Source organism: Protopterus annectens, chromosome 3.part1, assembly GCF_019279795.1.
Source record: "Protopterus annectens isolate FY-2018-M chromosome 3.part1, PAN1.0, whole genome shotgun sequence".
Taxonomy (NCBI): domain Eukaryota; kingdom Metazoa; phylum Chordata; order Ceratodontiformes; family Protopteridae; genus Protopterus; species Protopterus annectens.
Window position 1 is genome coordinate 58,858,491 of NC_056732.1, and position 20,461 is coordinate 58,878,951.

The following is a 20,461-nucleotide window of genomic DNA, read 5'->3' on the forward strand; positions in this document are numbered from 1 at the left end:
TGGTTTGCTTACCATCAAGTTCGTTTTATTGTTTGATACGGTCTGAATAGACCTATGCTGATTGCCGACAACGCAGTTTTGGTCAGCCGTTCACATTAGCTCCGAGTACCTTGTAACGGAACAACAGGGGAGCTTTTTACATCTCGTTTTGGTCTGAAAAGACTGTTTTTGTATACAAAGAAAGGTCCGTTTTGGTCAGTTGTTTACATTAGCTCCGTGTACTTTATAACGGAACAACAAGGGAGCTTTCTACATCTTATTTTGGCCTGAAAAGACTGTTTGTGTACACAAAGAAAGGTAACATCATTTGACATTGCCTTTTATATTTGCTATATATACTTTAAATCAAGTTGAGGTGTTTTAGGAGCTGACACCAACTCTTTATTTATTTTATTTCAAAGATATAACTTTCTTCCAAGGATTATTTACCAATGGCCTGGGACAGATTCGTAGTTCTTTGATTTTTATTTCCATCAATGCAGTTGTCTTCAGTAAAGTGTAGAATTCTTCCAAGGTCGGGGATGTATTTGAATTCCACCTTCTGGTTACGCATTTCCTAGATATAGCAAGTATTGTCCATAACAAATACATATTTGTCTTATTCAGGTAGGGACCTTCATTTACATTTAGTATTATCAATACTTTAGTTATGGTAAAGGATTCATTAAATAAAGCTTTTAAAAAATGATTGATTCCATTTCAATATGATTTAATTTTATTACATTCATAAAAAATATGAATCCAGTCTGCTTTATTTGACTTTTCACACCTCCAGCAAAAAACATTTGTAGTACTACTGATCTTTTTAATTCTATCTGGTGTTAAAAATGCTCTATGTAAGTATTTCCAGTTAAATATTTTCCAGTACTCTGTGTCAGAGGTGTAATTAACTGATACTAAGATGTTACTTTTAATTTCTTCTGTTAACTGCAATGACTGACCTCTTGCTAAGAACTGTCAGTATGATGGGTTGGGAATTGTTGTATATGTTATTTACTCTTTATATAGATTTAAAATGGAATTTTTCTTTTCACAACTATTGTATATAAATGCATACAGAAAACGTATTAAATTTGGAATATCTTTAAATGAGGAATTATTAATTAATTTGCATAAATCTTGAGTGTACATTAGAATGCTTTGTAAGGTTAACCAGTCCTGTGTTGGAATATTGTAAGCAGTTTTTATTATATGTATATCTAAAACATTTAATTTATTTACACATTGAAACAAGCATAAGAATACATTTTGCTCCCAGGAGGTTATTGTTTCCCTATATATTTTGTGAGGAAAGTTCTTAGTGATGGTAAATGGGGTTAGAAGGTCAAACCAAAGTTTTAGATCTATGTTTGCATTGATAAGTTTCCTAAAGGAATTGGTGTAATGATTAATCAGTGTTGTTTTAGAAGGTTTTGTTATATTATATTGTATACTTATACATAGCATGTACCAATGTTTGTTTGATTTGTCTACTATTAAAAAAAAATAACAGATTAAATTAATTTGTTAATATAGCCATTGTTAATTCTTTCCAGTTGGCAAAATAATTTGGGTGTATCCAGTCTATTGTAGTTTTAAGCACAGATGCTTTTATATATGTTTCCATTTCTGGGAAGTTCAATCCTCCTTGTTTCCAGGGTCTAATGTGATGAGTTAGAGCTACTCTATTCTTTCTGGGATACCATAAAAATTTTATTACACATGAATTTATTTCTTTAAGAATGCATCTTTCAGGAATTAACTGTATTGCTAATGCTACGTATAGTATTTTTGGCAATAAGGCCATTTTTATTAATTGCACTCTGTCTTCAAAAGTTAATATAATTTTGTTCCACTTTTCTATATATATATTTTTGTTTCAATAATGTTTTTTAATTTATTTAATTTATTAATATTGTTTCATTTATATTTTTGCATAACACTATTCCTAAATAATTTAGTGTAAGTTCTTGTTTTCCTATGATGGATTTATCTGTAACTTGTAATTCTTTTTTCTTATTTAAAAATAGAAATTTAGATTTTGATCTCTTAAAGTGTAGACCTGAAATATTATAAAATGTCTCCATTGCTTCTTCTAGCTCTCCTAATGACTCTCTGGAGTTTGATAAAGTTAATAAAATATCATCAGCAAAAAGCATTATTTTAGATATGTACTGGTCATAGACTTCTATTCCTTTTATTCTTGAATTATTACTTATTATTTCTATAAGTATTTCTATAGCCAAAGCAAATAAAATAGGAGAAAGAGGGCATCCTTGTTTAGTACCTTTCATTATATGGATAGATTCTGAGGTGAAAGGACTCAATTTAATGTAGGCTAAGTTATTAATATATATATTTTTTTAGTAATAAGATGAAGGGAGGAGGAAATTCAAATAATGCTAAAGTTTTAAATAGATATTCCCAGTTGAGGGAATCAAAGGCTTTTTCTATGTCTAATCTGATTACAAGTGTTTCTTTATCTTCTTTATTCACATAATCTATAAGAGTAAGTATCCTTTTAATATTATCATGTGTGTGCCTGTTATATAAAAATCCAGATTGATCATTATTAATTGTCTTTAAAAGTGGAATTTTCATTCTGTTAGCTAGGATTGACATTAATATTTTGTAATCATTATTCAGTAATGATATAGGTCTGTATGAGGTGCAAAGGTCTGATGGTTTATTATCTTTTAGAATTGGTGTTATGAGAGAATATTTCCATGAGGGTGGTATTTTTGCTTCTGACTGGACTTCTAGCAAAGTTTTATGAAAAAGAGAGATTACTGTTGAAGGGAAGAGTTTGTAAAATTCTGTAATTATACCATCTATCCCTGGAGCTTTGCTAGATTTACTTTCTTTTATCTTGTCAACAATTTCTTTGTAGGATATAGGTTTTTGTAGGTCTAGTTTTAAGTTTTCATGATTTTTTTTTATATTGATAAGGTTTGTATCTAAGTTTATTTGGTTGGTATCTAAATCTTCTTTTTTGAAGTGTTCCATATAATGGAACCGAAATGCTTCAAGGATGTCTCCTATATCTGATACTTTTTCCCTTTCTTTTCATGATATATACTACTAATGTTATTTGCTTTAGATTGTATTTTAATTATTGTAGATAAGTTATGTAGATATCTGGGGGAGGTGGCTAATGAGTTGTTTTTAATTTTTCCAAGGCTAGACAAGTTTTGAGTGTTAGAATTTCATTATATTTTTTATTTAATTCCTCTATTTCTTTTTTGACTTCTGGACAATTCTGATTTTTTTAGATTTTGCTGTCAAGAGTCTGGTTTGCAAGTCGAATGACTCAGATTCACACTCTCTAACTCTGTTTTGTACCAGCTAAGGGTCTTACCAAATAAATACACTTTTAATGAGTCCCAAACCATTACTCTACTGATTTCTGTTGTATTATTAATTTCAAGAAATAATTGTAGTGCTGACAACATCCAGGGTCTGAATTCTTTAATTTTCGTGATATATGATGGAATTCTAGTTGAAAGGATTAAAGGTTTAAACTCTGTTTGGAGTTTTATTATTAGAGAGTCATGATCTGAGAAGGGGCATGGAACTATTGAGAAGTTGAGGATTTTTGTTTGTAAATCTTTGAACTACAAATAATTTGTCTATTCTGGTTTGTGTTCCAAATCTATGGTATTTATGGGAAAATAATAAGGATTTATCATCTTGTACTTTAAAAGTGCCTATTAAATGAAATTAGTCAATCCATTTTTTAAAGGATTTTGAAATAGTTGCTATGCAAAAAGACTTCTTGGTGGTTTCAGAAGCTTCTAAGGTACAATTAAAGTCTCCCAGTATAGGATTTCCTTTATAATTGCTGGGAATAAAATCTAGGTGTTTTTTAACCGTTCCTGCTCCAATTCTTGGAAACCAATATAGATTAGCTAAGGTCCATATTCCGTTATTAAATTTAATTATAACAAATGCTAGTAGACCTTCTTTGCCTTCATATTTATAAATAACTTTTGGAGTGATTATGATTTTCTTCCAGATAATTGATACTCCTTTTGTCTTTGTTCAATAGGAGGATTGAGCTAAGACTGTATAGTCCTTAGGGTTACAAATAAAGCTTTCATTAGTCTTAAAATGCATTTTCTGGAGAAATACTACTTGTGCCTTATTTAGATTTAAATATTTTAGTAAGTTTGATATTTTATTTGCATTATTTAAGCCATTAGTATTTAATAAGAATGTTAAATCCATTTCAAGTTATTGTTGGAAGAAACTTTTTGCTTCTTTTTTTTTATTATTTTGATTATAGTAGTTATACCATATTCTATGATAACATTGAATGTTATTTTTATGTGTGTAAACTTGGGAGTGTAATTTAATGTTCTTTCTTCTTTAAATATATGTAGGGTAAAATGCTGGTCAGGCTTTAAAAAAGTACTTCTATAAAACATTAATTCTAAAGTATCAAATACAAGTAAATATGAATTTCCCATTAAACATAGAATGAAAATCATTCCTAATCCAATAGATAAAGATAGATCTATTGGATTATCACTCATACCTTTAACCAACAATATCAACTGAGCTCCATATGTTAAATTATTATATGGAGAATTTTCTTAAAAGAGATATGAAATTCTATATTATTCTATTATTGTTCTATAGTATTTTATATATCAGGATGGAATGTTAGTGTAAACAATTATTGTGTTGACTTAGAAAATATCCAATATTTTGTTACCCTTAACAGATCCCTAACATGTCAGATATGTAATTTTGGATAAATTAAATGCAACAGAGGAGCATACACTAAATAAGCCAACAACACATAGAGTATTACTAAAATAATTTGACTAAAAGGACTCTACAGGAGACAATAAGTGATTACCAATGAAATATGAATTCACTGTAGGTGTACTGTCTTCCTTTACTTTCCCACTCTTCAGCTCACCAACTTCAACTTGCACGTATGAAAAGACATGGCTTATCAGTGGTATCCTGACTCTGAGTAAAGGTGCCCTACATTCTAGTGTGCAGTGCTTTTACATATTTATAGATTTACAAAGCAGAGTCTAAGAATGAACTATGATCATCACCCTGACAATTCTCATCTTGCATAGGGCACCTCCTGCTTCCAGAATGGGTAATCACATCAGGTCTAGAATGAATGTGAAAGTACCTATATGGTAATCAAGACTTACCTTATGTAAGTACTAATCAAATAGTATTTAGAGCATCATAGAGAGTTCTCAGGGCAGTTAGAATACTCTTAAGCCTCTCCTCCCTTGACCAAAAACAGAGATTTCCCTTCCCTTTCTTTCCCTTGTTTTAAATCAGTACTAATAAAAGAAATTCAGCAAACATAGGTAAACAGAAATAACATTCAGTAGTCCGTCTTGTACATGATTCGCAATCCATTAAACAAGCCAGTGACTAACATCACTTTAGTAAACATTATAAAGACAAATTAGAAATAATTTCCCAGCTCTTTAAAATTTCTGATAAAGCAAAAAGTTAACAATAAACTATTTTAACTAAAAGTATAAAGCATTTAAATTTTTCCTTGCATGTATACATTTCTACTTGTATTGTAGTGTCAATAGCTGCCTTTGAAATCTGTACAACACTTCTTCAACTCATTCCTTTTTCAATTCAGGTTTTGTTTTGTCAAAATGACAACAATATTTCAAGGGCACAATTAATATTTAGACTGATGTTTCAAATAAATAACTTGTCAGTTAACAATTGAGTTAGTTTAGAATGTATGGTTAGTGCAAATATAGCACGTTGCAAAAATAATATGTATTTTTTCGTCATTTGCAAGTGACATATATAATGTAGCATATATAGAGCAGATAGCTTATGGATTCAGGTTGTTAAAGTAAATTATGCTTATTAATCCGGCAGTTTCATTTAAATTCACAAGTAATTTGGAGACATTTCAGTTGAGTTTCCATGAATGTGTAGTCCAATGTGAGTAACTGAGTCCACTTTTCCTCATAAACATATGTCACAATTCATTAAACTAAGCAGAGTCTAATATCTGTCAAATAATCATAAAGACAAAGAATAGTAATTTCCTAGCTCTTCAAACTTTCTGATATCGCAAAATGTTGACAGTAAGCTATTTTAACTGGAAGACTAAAACATTTCAATACTTCCTTGTGAATATGTATTTTTACTTTTACTGTAGTGTCAGGAGCTGTCTTTGAAATCTATGCATTACTTCACTTCTTTCAAGTCATTCATTTTACAGTTCAGATTATATTTTCTCAAAATGTCAATAGCATTTCAAGGACACATTTAATATTTAAACTGATATTTTAAATGAATAGCTATCAGTTACCAAGTTACCAAGTACAGAGTGTGAGGTAACTGCAAAGATAACATGCTGCAAAAAGTAATATGTATCTTTTTATATGCTCTAGAGACTGACAATTTCACGTAACATATAAAATGTAACTTTTACAGTGCAGACAGCTTGTGAAATCAGCATGTTAAAATGAGCAATACTTTCTAATCAAGCAGCTACATTTCAGTGCCCATGTAGTTTGGGAACATTTCAGTTGTATTTCCAGCAATATGTAATCCTATGAGGATAAATCATAAAATATTTACAAATAATCCTATTATGTATTTGTTTTACCTTGTTTAGGTTGTTTTTCATTTTAATAACTAAACAACATTACTTTTTCTTATTATTTGTTATCTGTGAGGCTAAATGCACTTCTCAGATTCAGTGTCCTTAGAAAATGCAGCAATCGTTTACTGTTGCTATGACAACGCAAATAGAATGTGAAGAAAGCTTCACTTCTCTTAACCAACAGTACATTTTCTCTCCTTTTTTTCTTATGAATTTGTTAATACTAAAAGGAAATAATTCAAAGGCCATATATACATGAATTGAACATTTCAGAATTAATCAAGAACATGTCCCCAATCCCAATAAGCATAACAATGACTACCATTAATCGGTACTTTTCCGTTATCGGGACAACACTTCCAATGAGCGCTTGGAATCTTGGCATGCACTCATAATGATCTCACAGATGCTGATATGATCCAGTAATTTGGTTTGCTAAATATAATTATCCACATCTAGGATGGGAGCATTTTCATTTTTTTCCTTTCAACTAAGAAACAAAAGAAAAATGTCAAATAAGTGAAGTTGGCAAAAATATGAAGAGCAGATATCTAGTGTCTTTTTAGTTAGCATCCACTTAGTTACTGACCTGACTGAGTTACCACAGTAGTATATGCACACAGTGATCATGCTATGTATATAGAACATATTTTAGGTTTGTCATAAAATTATGGCTTTATTTGTAGAAGTAAGACAATATTAGTATTTTCACTGCTATCAAGTCTGACACTGAAATATCTGTCAATATGTTCTTACTTCAACAGTCAATGAATTGCCAGAAAGTCGTACTTTAATGAGAAATCTCCTGCAGGTCTGCAAATATGTTAATTACACTGCAGAACTTTTGTGGAAATGGGGACTCAACTAAACAAAACATCACAATTCCATTTTGACAAAACAGTGCTCGACAGACTGCATGATTCCTCATAGTGCATGTTGACAGCACATTCACAGACTTGTGGAGACTGAATCTGAACGTTATAGTGCTTTTAGGATTAAAGGGAGGATAATGTACTTTAGCAGGTGGAAACCTTTTAAATGATCATTACGTTTGACATATTGTATAATATGTGGGAGTTTTACACTATCCTGCCTGTGATCTTTGTCCGTCAACCAAGATTCTGTTTGGCTTGGTCCACAATACCAGTGCATACAAAGGGAGAGGTATACCTGTCAGATGTCTCTCATTTTGCAGAAAGTCTCCGAATTTGTTTTGTATTTTTGATCTGTTTCTACTACAATTTTTGAATCGGTAGTGAACCAGCGAGGATTGTCGTCATGAGCTGTGAAGTAATTGCGAGCGCCTGCTAATATTCCAAGCACATATTACAAATGTTGCCCCAATAATGGAAAAGTACCCATTAATCTAATAAATATTGTAATAACAATTAATTAAGTTCACTATTCCAATTATTCTACCTTAAAACTAGATTATTTTAGACTATTATTTATCTATGTATAGATAGTGAGTTAGTAAATATATACAGACTATATTACTATAGTAAATAGGAGAGAATTTAGAAAGGGAGACAAGATGCAGTTAAAATAAATAATGAGAAAAGAGAGAAGAGAGAAAGAAAAGATAAAATACACATATACTATGTATGTTGATTTACAGTATAAATATGTGAAAGAAAAGTACCCTGTTTTACATACCTGAGGTAATGTGAAAACTCTCATGTGTCATCTCTTTTCAAAAAAATATAGATAAAGATTCCAGTAGTTAGTTACCTTTGTTTTAAATTTCCAGGCAATAAAATTGGTCCTTTAAAGTAATGTTAAAACAATTCATATCATGGTAGATGCTTTGAGAGATTTGGCTGTAACAGTATCAGTCTTTTGCTTCTTCTTTTTGACATCTGTCAAGACGTTTGTTTCTTTTGTTCTCTTCAGAGAAGGTGACATGCAATCCATATCTTCTGGTAAAGTAATCACATTTTTTTAGTTTTAATAAATGAAGAGGCTTCCTCTAAGTCAATAAAAGTCCTCATCTCATTGGCATACAGTATTATAATCTTAGCTGGACATGGAAGTTGTGCCTTGATGTTATTTTGTTTCAGAAACTTTATCATTGGCAACATTTTTTTCCTTTGTTCCATTATTCTAGATGAATAGTCGTTATCAAATCTTATCAGGCTCTGTTTATATTTCAGAGGCGCCTTCCTCCAAGCAGATCTTAAAATCAGTTTCTTGTCCAAGTATGAAAGAAATTTGATAATTATTGACCTAGGAGGAAAGTCTGAGTTAGTGGCAGGTTTCCCAAGAGCTTTGTGTGCCCTTTCAATGCCAAAGGAAAGTCCTTATTTTAAATTTAAAAAGTCAGGGATCCAGCTTGATAAAAAGGAAATAATATCCTCACCTGCTGTGTTTTCAGGTAATCCAAAAATCCTGATGTTATTTCTTCTCTCCCTATTTTCCAAGTCATCTACTTTATTAACCAACCAAGTGTTTTGTTTAAGAAGCAGTTCTTTCTGTGTTTCCTCTTCCCTAAATCTGCTTTCTAAGTCATTTAGAGAAACCTCTATTCCTGTTATCCTTGTCCGGTGTTGTAGCATTTCCTTGAGGGTGTTAGCCTGTTTTTGACTGCTTGTTTTAAGATTTTCCAGGTTCTCTTTAAAATCATCCATATTCAAAGACAACTCCTGCAGGGTAGATGCCATATGTTGTAGTTCCTTCTTTAGGGCAGCATCCTGGTGAGAATTCTTTGAGTTGCTCATTTTAACAAGTGAATATATCTCCAAGCTTTTTGACAGGAAATTATTTGTAAAACTTCACCAAAGTTTCAAATTATGTAAATTAGTCCTTTATCTATAAGACTAAACTGCAGTGGTGGTGCTGCGGTAGCATTGTTGCCTCACAGTAAGATGTTGTCCTGTTCGATTCTCAGCTAGAGTGTCTTCTGTGTGGAGACATGCATGAATGGGCATACCTTTGTTGAAGGTTGTGCATCAGGGATGGCAACTCGGCATGTAAAAATCTACTGCCAATCATTAGCGGACCAGAGTTCTGCTGTGATGACCCTTAACTGGGAAAAGCCGAAAGATGCAACAAGTCCTTTATCTATAAGATTTTATACTTTGAAGAACAAAAAAAGAATATTTTTCCTGTCTTATTTAACTAGTTATATGGAGCTCTAAAATACTGCTACTTTCAGTTAGCCATTCAGGCTCCACCCCGTCTGAATAGTTTTTTTTAGATTAGTTCATACACATTTTGCATATGTAGGGTAGGAATAAGAAAAGGTAAGGCTATGTATTGCCTGCTATAAGTCTGTAGGTGTATACCAGGCTAATGACCACTAGGGCCCTTATAAGCCTAGCCATGAAACTTCAATGTGATCCACAAATGTGATTTCTGTAGAAGGTGATTTACTGACTTCTTCTGTCCCTCAGAGACATAGGTGTCAAACCAGGGGTGATTATCCAATAATCCATCCAATGGTTCAACTTGCACTTATATAACATTATGGATGAACTATGCTTCACATGGATGGGGAGCCTGTTCCAGAGAATGTGTTTTCTCTGAGACACATATCTGTCTCTCCAACATGTCCTATTTATCTTAAAAAAATGTAGGTCTTTTGATGTAGTAGTTCTAATGCTGTTTGTTTTGCAGATGTGCAAATGGTTCATCAAAACAAGGCCCATAGATGCCTTATATGCTAGGCAAAGATCACGTCTCAGACATCTGTATGATACTGAGAAGAGAGACAGAACTTTGAGGTGATCTGTGTAGGATACTGTGTTTACCCCTGTATTCTATTAGTAAGGAACATTGTGGATCTTCCACTTGCAACATGTGTCTGGTCAGGTACATACCGAAGGGGGCATTATACTCCATGATGGGCCTAATAAGGGCCGAGTAAAGTGGTATGATGACTTCTCTGGATATAGATGCTACATATGTCCTTACTTAGAAATTGAGCAACACAGGATTTTCTAACTACCTTGAACACATGTTGGTCAAAGACTTGTTTACTATCTACATGAAGTCCCAGATCCTTGACTAGTGAACAACTTTTATTGTTTTTTTATTGTTGACAATTATCTGGAGGGGCCAACTTTCCAAAAAGTACTGTAGTGCATTTCTTGGCTTTGAGGTTTAAGTCATATCTTTGGTACCAAACATCCGTCTGTGTTAGACATTCCTGAAGAGTGCTTTTGTCTTTGGGGGGATTCAATGACTGCTCCCAGTTTGCAATCATCTGCAAACTTGGACAGTAAGAAACCTTTGACACTGGTTTTGACCTCCAAGAAGTAGATGCCAATGAGAAGCAGGCCAAGCACAGAGCCCTGAAGGACTCTACTGGTGACTGGCTTTCTTTGTCGTGGTGACTTCACCGATCCTAACTGCTTAGATCCTATGCATCACCATGCTAGCTATCCAGTCTGTTATGAAAGGGTTTATGCCTAGTTCTGTAAGTTTGTTGACAATGCCTGAGTGGCTTATTGTATCAAATACTTTAGCAAAATTTAATTAGGCAATATGCACTGCTTTCCTTCATACCTCTGCTGTACAGATTTTCACAGAACATCCAGATTTTTGCCTCATATTTTTGATCTGTTCCTCATAAAATTTGTGCTTTTTTGGACTTTTGTGGCAAATCAGTGAGGACTGGATTCACTAAATAATGACCGTCAGTTGAGTTTCAAACTTTATAGCCTTCAGAAAATGTATGTAACACAAGATCATTTATTCTAGCAAATTTCTAAGTTTATAAGAGCAGTATTTAAAATGTGTCCCTATTTTTGAGGCTTTGTGACCCCATTATTTTTGGCTTTGTCCAGATTTTTTGTGCGAAGAGGTTGAGAACTATGCTTTCCTCCTTTCCACTGCCTTAGTTGATCACATACATTTTATCTTAATATAGCATCCCTAGCTTTTGATGAGGTTTTTTGGTAATTTCCTCTGTGCATGTATCAAATTTTAGTTGGTCATCAATTGTAAGTCCTAAAAGTTTGGTATGGGAGACTATGCTGATGGTTGTTCCATCTGATAAGATGATGGACTAGTTGTTTTTGGTAATGGTATATATTTTTCGTTGAAGAGCACGAACTTTGTTTTCTTAAGACTGAGGACAATATTAGAGTCCCCTTAGCCAGTTTTCTACAGATGTGAATGCAGTCTAAGTGAGATTTTGTAGTTTAGAGATGATTTGGCTTTGCAGATGTTTGTAGGCATTACCAGAATGTAGGGGCAGATTAGGAATAAAGATATTAAATAAGAGGGAGCCAAGTGCAGAACCCTGTGGAACTCTTGCTGATTTGGGGAGAGAGAAAGAGAGAGATGGTTTATTTTTTACACATTTCTTTCTGTTCCCAAGGTATGATGCAAACCAAGATACTGTATTGTTGGTGAGACCTAGTTTGCAGAGTTTATCCAGGAGTAGATAGTATGATACAGTGTCAAAGGCTTTTGATAAATGAAGGGAAATTGCAGTTACTAGGTTATTATTATTTCTATGGTGATGAATTGCGTTAATAACGGATATGAGGGCAGAATCAGTTCTGCATGATGGTCTAAACCCATGTTGTGATGGAGAGAGGAGATAATTAGAAAGATGGTATTCTAGTAACTGGGAATGGATGGACTTTTGCAGGATGTATGTGATGTAAAATTCTTCCTTCACTTAAAGTTTCAAAGTTGGTGTGGGATAGCTAATCGTTGAAGAGCATACTTTTAATATCAACACACTTTCATACATATACAAAGACATACTCATTCTTTCACATATGCAGACACTCAGATGCCAGCATACCCAGATGTGGAGTCATAGACATGTAGACTCAGATATGTGTGGAAAGAAAAAACACATACAAATATGCCGTCAAAAACAGTCATTTTAGTGATTGTGTATACCTCTGATGTGACTGTGATCAAATGAGCAAGTACATAAATACTCACCACAATGATGTATTTTAGCTCAGTGCTAGATATTACAGTCAGACTGCAGCAGTGCATGGATATACATACACACGTACATATGTAACCACTTTGTTGGCTGAGTACTGCTTAGCTGTCAGGCTGATCAAAAGAATGAATACATAAGTTATGTACTATAATGTCTTTCATCTGGTTGCTGTTAGATGCATACAACATGCACACACACACACACACACACACACACACACACACACACACACACACACACACACACACACACACACACACACACACACAAAGATTTAGCCACTCTTGTCTGTGTACAACTCAGATATACAATTGTGATCAAATTAATTAATAGAAAAAATAGGTGCCATAATGTATTTTGTCTGCTTGCTGTCAGATGCATACAGCATGCACACCGATAGCTAGCATTACTCCACCCCAACTTAAAAACCTGTACTTCACAAGTATAATTAAATAACACCTACAGGAAATTATTTCAATCATGGTTCGTGGATTTTGTGCCAGACTAAACAACCTTCTCATCTCTTTGGGAATGTGTTACTGTGATGATTCCCAAAGCCTTAACTTGACAGCTTAATAGTACTAAGTGCTACATTCTTTTTTTTTTGGTCCACCTTGGGTCTTCATATTTCTTGCCCAATCCCAAGACCCCAGACGCCCAGCTCCCAGTGTCCCATGTCCACAACCAGCTTGTCTCCTATCCATCTTGTATCATCGGGGCTGGTCATGGATTGTAAGGGCTTCCTGGGGTCTCAGCTATGTCTGCTTCCTGGAGGGGGTTTCCTTTATTTTCCCTACCCATTCCTTGCCTCCCCTTCTCTTCACTTTTATGTTCAAAGGCAAATCCCATCTTTGAACCATGCCTCCCCTAAGGGATGCCCATCTCTCCCTGCCACTCTGTTAGTCTCCCAGGCAGCTAATCAAATCCAGGGCAGCTAGGCTGTAGTAAGTGCTATTAAATTTAAGCACTTAGGAAACATTTCCTTTTGTCAAGTGATTGGGACCATGAATTAAGTGCATACCGTCTTAACCTTTATATAAAAAGAAATAAATTGACTAATTAAAGAAATAAATTGACTAGTTATAAGCCCTCTCAAAAAAACGTGTGGAATCTATTTATTACTTAACTCTGATGACTGGTTGGTGGGCTGGTCCCCAGACCATACATATTCAATAGATGGTTGCACTTTTGCGGTACTATACAGACTTCAAGGAGTCTGACATAATCTTTTCCAGTAATAATAAATATTTGAGATTAGGGAGAGGAGAGGGGAGAAGATAAAGTGATATCTAGTAATCTGCAGTTATCAAATGTATGTACTGATCCAGGATTGTCCGTACAAATAGAATGAACTAAGAAGAAAGGTGCTTGTGCAAGTATGACCTAACTGCTGGATGACAAATGCAGCCAGTGTTCAAAAAGCAGCACTTTTTTATGTACTTAATTCTGGCTGTACAAATATCAGCCAGAAAACAACTCCACCACCTCCAAGAACAAATTGTACCACACAGTTCAACAGTTCAGCAACGAAATTAGCTTTGATGGAGCTGATTAATTAATTATCTAATTAAGTAAGTGGTATATAAAGACTTGTATTTGAAATTGTAAATGATTACATTGAAGGCGAAGGCCGAGGTACCAGAATTGTAATAAAACTTTGAAACTTTCTACAAGTCATGCTGTTATTTTCGTTGCTGAACTGTTGAACTGTGTGGTACAATTTGTACAACTATCAAGTCAGATTTATAGCCATTTATGATAACTTGTTTCTTTTCACTACCTAGCCAACAAGCTGTTGAACTAAAAATATAAGGAGTATCATTTTGATAACAGATACTATTAAGTGTGCTGTGATTTGGTCTCAAATCAAAAACATTCAATAAATCCATATATTCAATACAGGGTGAGACTGTGTTACCAATAGCTTCACTAGGCAACTAAAAAAAAAAATAAAAAAAAAAAAGCAGGTTATCAAAAATATCTCTAGATAAAACCATTTTGATTAGTGCACATACTATGTAGTGATATGCATTACTGAGAAAGTACATTTCAAAGTATTTACCTACTGTGCTAGTGAGACTTAACAGTCCAACATTTACCAACATTTCCTTTTTCCCCACCTTTAAAAACTGTTGTAATATTTGTGATGTTCCGTATTGCTGGAAAAATATATCTCAGATTCAGAATGAACACAATAAACAAAAAAATTAGAGCAAAGTGTCTTATATTTTTAAGACACTCAGGACATCATCATGTCTTAGAGCATGTGATGTTTTAACTTATCACAGTGCTCCTGTAATGAGTATTATCGATATAATAGAAAGTGGAGCATTATACTTTTGTAATGTAGATGCAGAAGCAAAGTTAAAATGCAGTGCAAACTTATTGTCACTGGTATACACAATTTCACAAGAATGTTTAAAGGTATACATTCCCCACAAAACATTGAGATCATTTTATCGTAGGCTTTGAAGAGTTCACACAGAAGAATATGTTTTTTAGTTGTTCCACAGGTTAGTAATGTTGTGATTTTCTATAGGACTTAAAGTGGGATATTAGCACATTTGGGCAGTGAAACTAGTTCAGTATGAGATTCTAATACATCATAGAATTTACAAATGCATTTACACAACGTATCCACATCTATGAGTAGTTTAGATACTCATAATTAATCTATGGCATCATGCATTTGAAATGTAGTTAGAAGCAAGACCATACAGGAAAATCCTCTGCAAACAAGAAGGAAGACAGACTCCACACAAAAAAGTTCCCCTTCTAAGAATCAGACTGGAGAACCAAGTGATGTGAGGAAGAAATGTTAACTATTTTGCCACTGTTAGAAGTGTAAATTTTTGTTTTTGAAGACATTAGTATATTCTGAAAACATGCCTCGTTTTTGTGGTTCATTATTGTTCCTCATCAATTTGCACATATTCCACAGTTTCTCCCTGTACAAGTCGGCTTACATTTTTCATAAATGCTTCTTACAAAAAGCTTCTCAGTTTTCCATATTGTACCTTTCTGTATTTTCGCCTGAATATTACGTGTCTAATGGCCTGTACTGAATAGTTAATTTGCACTAAACTGATTATTCACTACAGCAAAAATATTTGATTGATATTAACCCTACGTATATATAAAGATTTGAACTAAAGCATCCTGTAGGGGGTCAAGTTTGAAAGCAAAGAACAGTGGTGAAAAAGTCAATTTCCTTTATTCCACTGATGCCATAAAATGCAAGCAGTGTAAGTGAATAACACTGATTTACTTACATCACTTAAACTGCTCGGAATGCACATGGTCAATGGAAACCACACATCGAGCAAAGAAATTTAAATGTAATAAAACTAAAAATTTTGAGCATGTGCCTTCAGATTAAAGAAACTGCACCAGTGTTAAATACTATACCAAATGGCAGGTAAATTAAAGATTAATAGAACTTCCTACAAGCTAGGATGATATCAGCATAGTTAGAATATTTATATGTTAATAATCTGCTAGCAAGAAGTTTCCATGTTGCTTTACCACTTGGCTAAACTTCCATATATTTTGGTTATTGCAAAGCACTGTTCTAGAAGTAAACCTCAGACACCATGGTTTGTCCCTTTGTTGTTAGACAGGGTACATTTGAGTCATGCTGCAGATGGGAGCTAGTGCAATACAAAATATACAGGTCATTTACAGTGTCTCTATACCAGTGCATTGGATACATTAAAAGCACATATATATTTCAGATACACAGTATTGTAGTTTTATCAAGCAAATACAATAATCCTTTGCTCATAGAGATATTATAAGCTTAGTTAAGCAATAACTGAAGACGTGATGTGGTATATTGAAGATTTACCCATGGCTGGTGTGGTTTAATCACGAGGGCAAAGCCTGAATGATTAAATAAAGCCAACTGTGGGTAAATTTCAATACACTACAACCACAGAGTCGGTTACTGCTATTATACAATGACATTATTTACGAAAAAAATACTTACTTTTCTTAAATAATGTCTTTGTATAATGGTGCAGTACTGTTCTTCTGTGGCTGGTGGTATCCTGCTGCCTTGTTTTGATGTACTGCGCATGTGTATGGGACTTGCATTCCCACGCATACCCAGTACATCAATGCTTTGAAAAGGGAGCAACAGAGAAAATAAAGTCTCCATCGCTCCATTTTTGTTTTCTTTTTCTTTCTTTCTTTTTTTTTTTTTTTTAATTAAAAAGAAAAAAAAAGTTTAGGCTGCTTTAGGGGTAGGAGAGAGAGACAGAATGGAGGAAATGCAAAGAAAATCAGGTGCAAGTCTTTAGTTTTAAATAACGTAACTGATTTTGTTTGAAATTCCTCCATGCTGTCTCTCTGGTATGTCTGGAGTCCGGACTACATATTTTTTTTCATTTTTGTTAAAAAAATAAATAAAAGTTATGGAATATACGAACGGAAAGACCGGACCTTTTTCCGTTGGTATATTCTGGGATTTACAATGGGCATGCTGGTTGGGCTGGCCAATCAGCATGCTCATTTCTGAATATTAATGGCCAGTCATTGTATAATAATCAGTATTCAGATGTTCCCTCCAGACTGAAGGAAGGCAGTGCAACTCAGACCTGAGGAGAATTTGAGGATGCCTATCCAATCATCTAGGCTTACGGTGAATGTGACAAGGGTGCTATTCTGCTTCCCATGAAGAGAAAGTTTGTTCTAGTTGTGGGGGATATACTAAGATTACAATCTATAATGACAACATGTCTTATTTAATTGTTGATAAAGGGTTAAACATTCCCTTAATTGGGTATTTGCGGAACCATTTGTTCTGTGAAGGAGTATAAGGACAAATATGATTGGATCTTTCAGGGCTCTCTCTCTCTTTCTCTTTATATATATATATATATATATATATATATATATATATATATATATATATATATATAGATATATACATACAGAGAGAGAGAGAGAGAGAGAGAGGGAGATGCCAGTCTGACATAACTAAACTTTTTGATGACACATATTTTTAGTTGTGATCTACTGAGGTATCGCATGCCAAAAGGATCATTATATTCCATAATGGGTCTGGTAGTATATCAGAAAAGAGGAATAAGGACATTTAAAGAACAAGAACAGATGCTTTGGGAATAAGGATGTCTAAAGGACAAGAACATATGCCTTTGGAAATTAGATGATACAGACAGACAGTTTTCCTAAGTACTCCAATAACATCATGATCAAAAGATAAGGGAGTACTAAAAAGAGTGGCTACAAATCTTACACTGGAGCCTGTTTGGAGAGGTCTGTCACCTTTTCTTTACGAATACAACATTTTTCACATTTGATTTGAAACCATTGTCATTTCACCAGTTGCTAATGTGGCCTAAACCATATTGAATCAATAGTGAGTTAGTTGAAGATTGAATGAAACCTCCCAAATTGCAGTCATGTTCAGTCTTAGATAACTGTAGGCCAAGAGTGTTGGTCTGAAGGTCAGAGAAATAGATACCAAATAGGGGAGGGCCAAGACTGTGCTCTGTGATATACCACTAGCACCTTTTCTGCTTTTAGAAGTACCACCTCAAACCACACAAGTCCTTTCAAACAATGAGTTAGCCATCCACTACACAACATAAAGATTTAAATTCAGATTTACAAGGTTATATATAATGCCTGCATGGGGAATAGTGCCAAAAACCAGTACATGTAGTTTTGCATATAAATACTAAACCAGTGTACAATATCACACAGAAATAACTGACTTTTCTGAAGTACAGGCTAACAGAAGGTCTTTGGCTAATGAAGTTTGCAGAAGACTGCAAACTAGGAGCCATAATCGAAACTCCTAATGATATGGACATCCTACAAAAGGGCCTCACGGAGACAGATGCCTGGTGTCAAAGCCATGGCTTCAAGCTCAATGTCAAAAAGTACATTGTCATCCCCTTTGGTAAAAACTCTGTACCCATGAGCTACCACATAGGTGGTAGTCTACTTAACACCAAAAGTGTGATAAAAGACCTTGGGACACAGGTGGACAGTAGTCTCTCCTTTGATAATCACATCACCACAGTAGTCAGGAAATCCTTCAACATGGCACACCTCATCACAAAAGGTTTCTCATCCAGGAAAACAGAGGTCATTGTTCCCCTCTACTCGTCACTCATTAGACCCATTATAGAGTACAACATCCCTTTTGGTATGTACCTCAGAAGACATCTACAACAATTGAAAAGGCCACAGAAATACCTCACAAAGAGGATTACTGGCCTCAAACAGATGCCCTACGCAGGCCATCTCAAAAAAACTCCAATTTTACTCCGTCGCATATCGCCTACTCAGAGGCGATCTCTCCCTAACATACAAAGCTATGTCAAACCCAGAGCTGTTGGACATGCTCCATGTAAAGAAATCCCAATCCCTCTGAGCTACATGCTCTAGGGACCTAAACCTTGTCACTACAATAAACAGAACATGCTGAAGGGATAGATTCCTATCCCAGAGACTTCCCATACTCTTGAACAAACTACCTATCTATATCAAACAAAGCTCCTCATTAGCACTCTTCAAGAAAAATCTTGATATTGGATGGGAAATAGGAAATTCACCCTGGGGAGCACCTCTGTGGCTCTGCTCAACAGGGGCACAGGAAAATATTTTTCTTGGGTGGCGAAAGCCAGCGTACCTTTTTGGCTAGGCTTATATAGGCCCTAGGGCCAATAGCCTAGTAACTACCTATGAACCTATAAAAAGCACAACAAAATGTGAGAAAAAATTTGTTATTCCAACTTTTGTTGTGTGCTTTTTTATGTCTTTGTGATATTGTACACTGGTATAGTCTCATACACAATTATTATACTGGTATATGCAGTTAAATGATGTTAGGCCAATATTCCTCTTTTTCCAAGATCCTTCCTTACAGATTATCTTTTCATGTTCAATTCTTCTCTCTTGACTATATCTAATATAAGACCAAAATTCACTTTGTACCACCATTTAAGATCTGTTATTAACTGTCTATTTTAAGTGTAACTTTTGAACTATTTTTTTATTGATTTAATAAAAAAACATGGTTCACTCGGTAGGGGTTACACCACTGTATAATTTTGCTTTAACCCTGCAGTGCAATGAACATGGACATTATTGATCTAAAAGTGAATACATGGAGGGTACACCTGAGTGCATGGGTGGTGTGAGGGGCTTTAGTGTCTCACAACAGATGACATATATACATATCTACCTATCTATCTATCTATCTATCTATCTATCTATCTATCTACACACACACACACACACACACACACACACACACACACACACACACACACACACACACACATACACACACAAATATGTATATACATATATATGTGTGTGTGTTTGTATATATACATGCATACAGTATTTACTGGTTATGAATATTTGTTTAATATGCTAGCTGCACTTACAGCTTACTTCTGAGGTTGATAAGTATGTTTTTAACTTTTTGAAACAAACGGGAAGAAACAGAGCATCAAATTGATCAGTGGTTTAAAAATACTTTGAATAGTATAGATTGAGCAGTGTTCTGCACTGTGGTTACTGATATACAAAATGCTCACTAAAGCTTTAAAATGGGGTTTGTACTGCTGATCTATAATGACATCATCAGAAAGGTTTTGCAGAATCCTGATAGATGACTGGCTGTAAATAAAAAAATCCTGATTAGATGATTGGCTGTAAATAAAAAATCCTGATTAGATGATTGGCTGTAAATAAAAAGTGGCTCTGTAAAAATATAATGACGATACTTTGCATTTGTGGCATGTCTTCTGAGTAGGTAGACACACACACACACACACACACACACACACACACACACACACACACACACACACACACACACACTAGAGCACACACATAGACCTGCAGTGCCTGTCCTTTTGCCAGTGAGAATTTTGACCCCACACACAGAACAGTGTAATGGCAGAGTA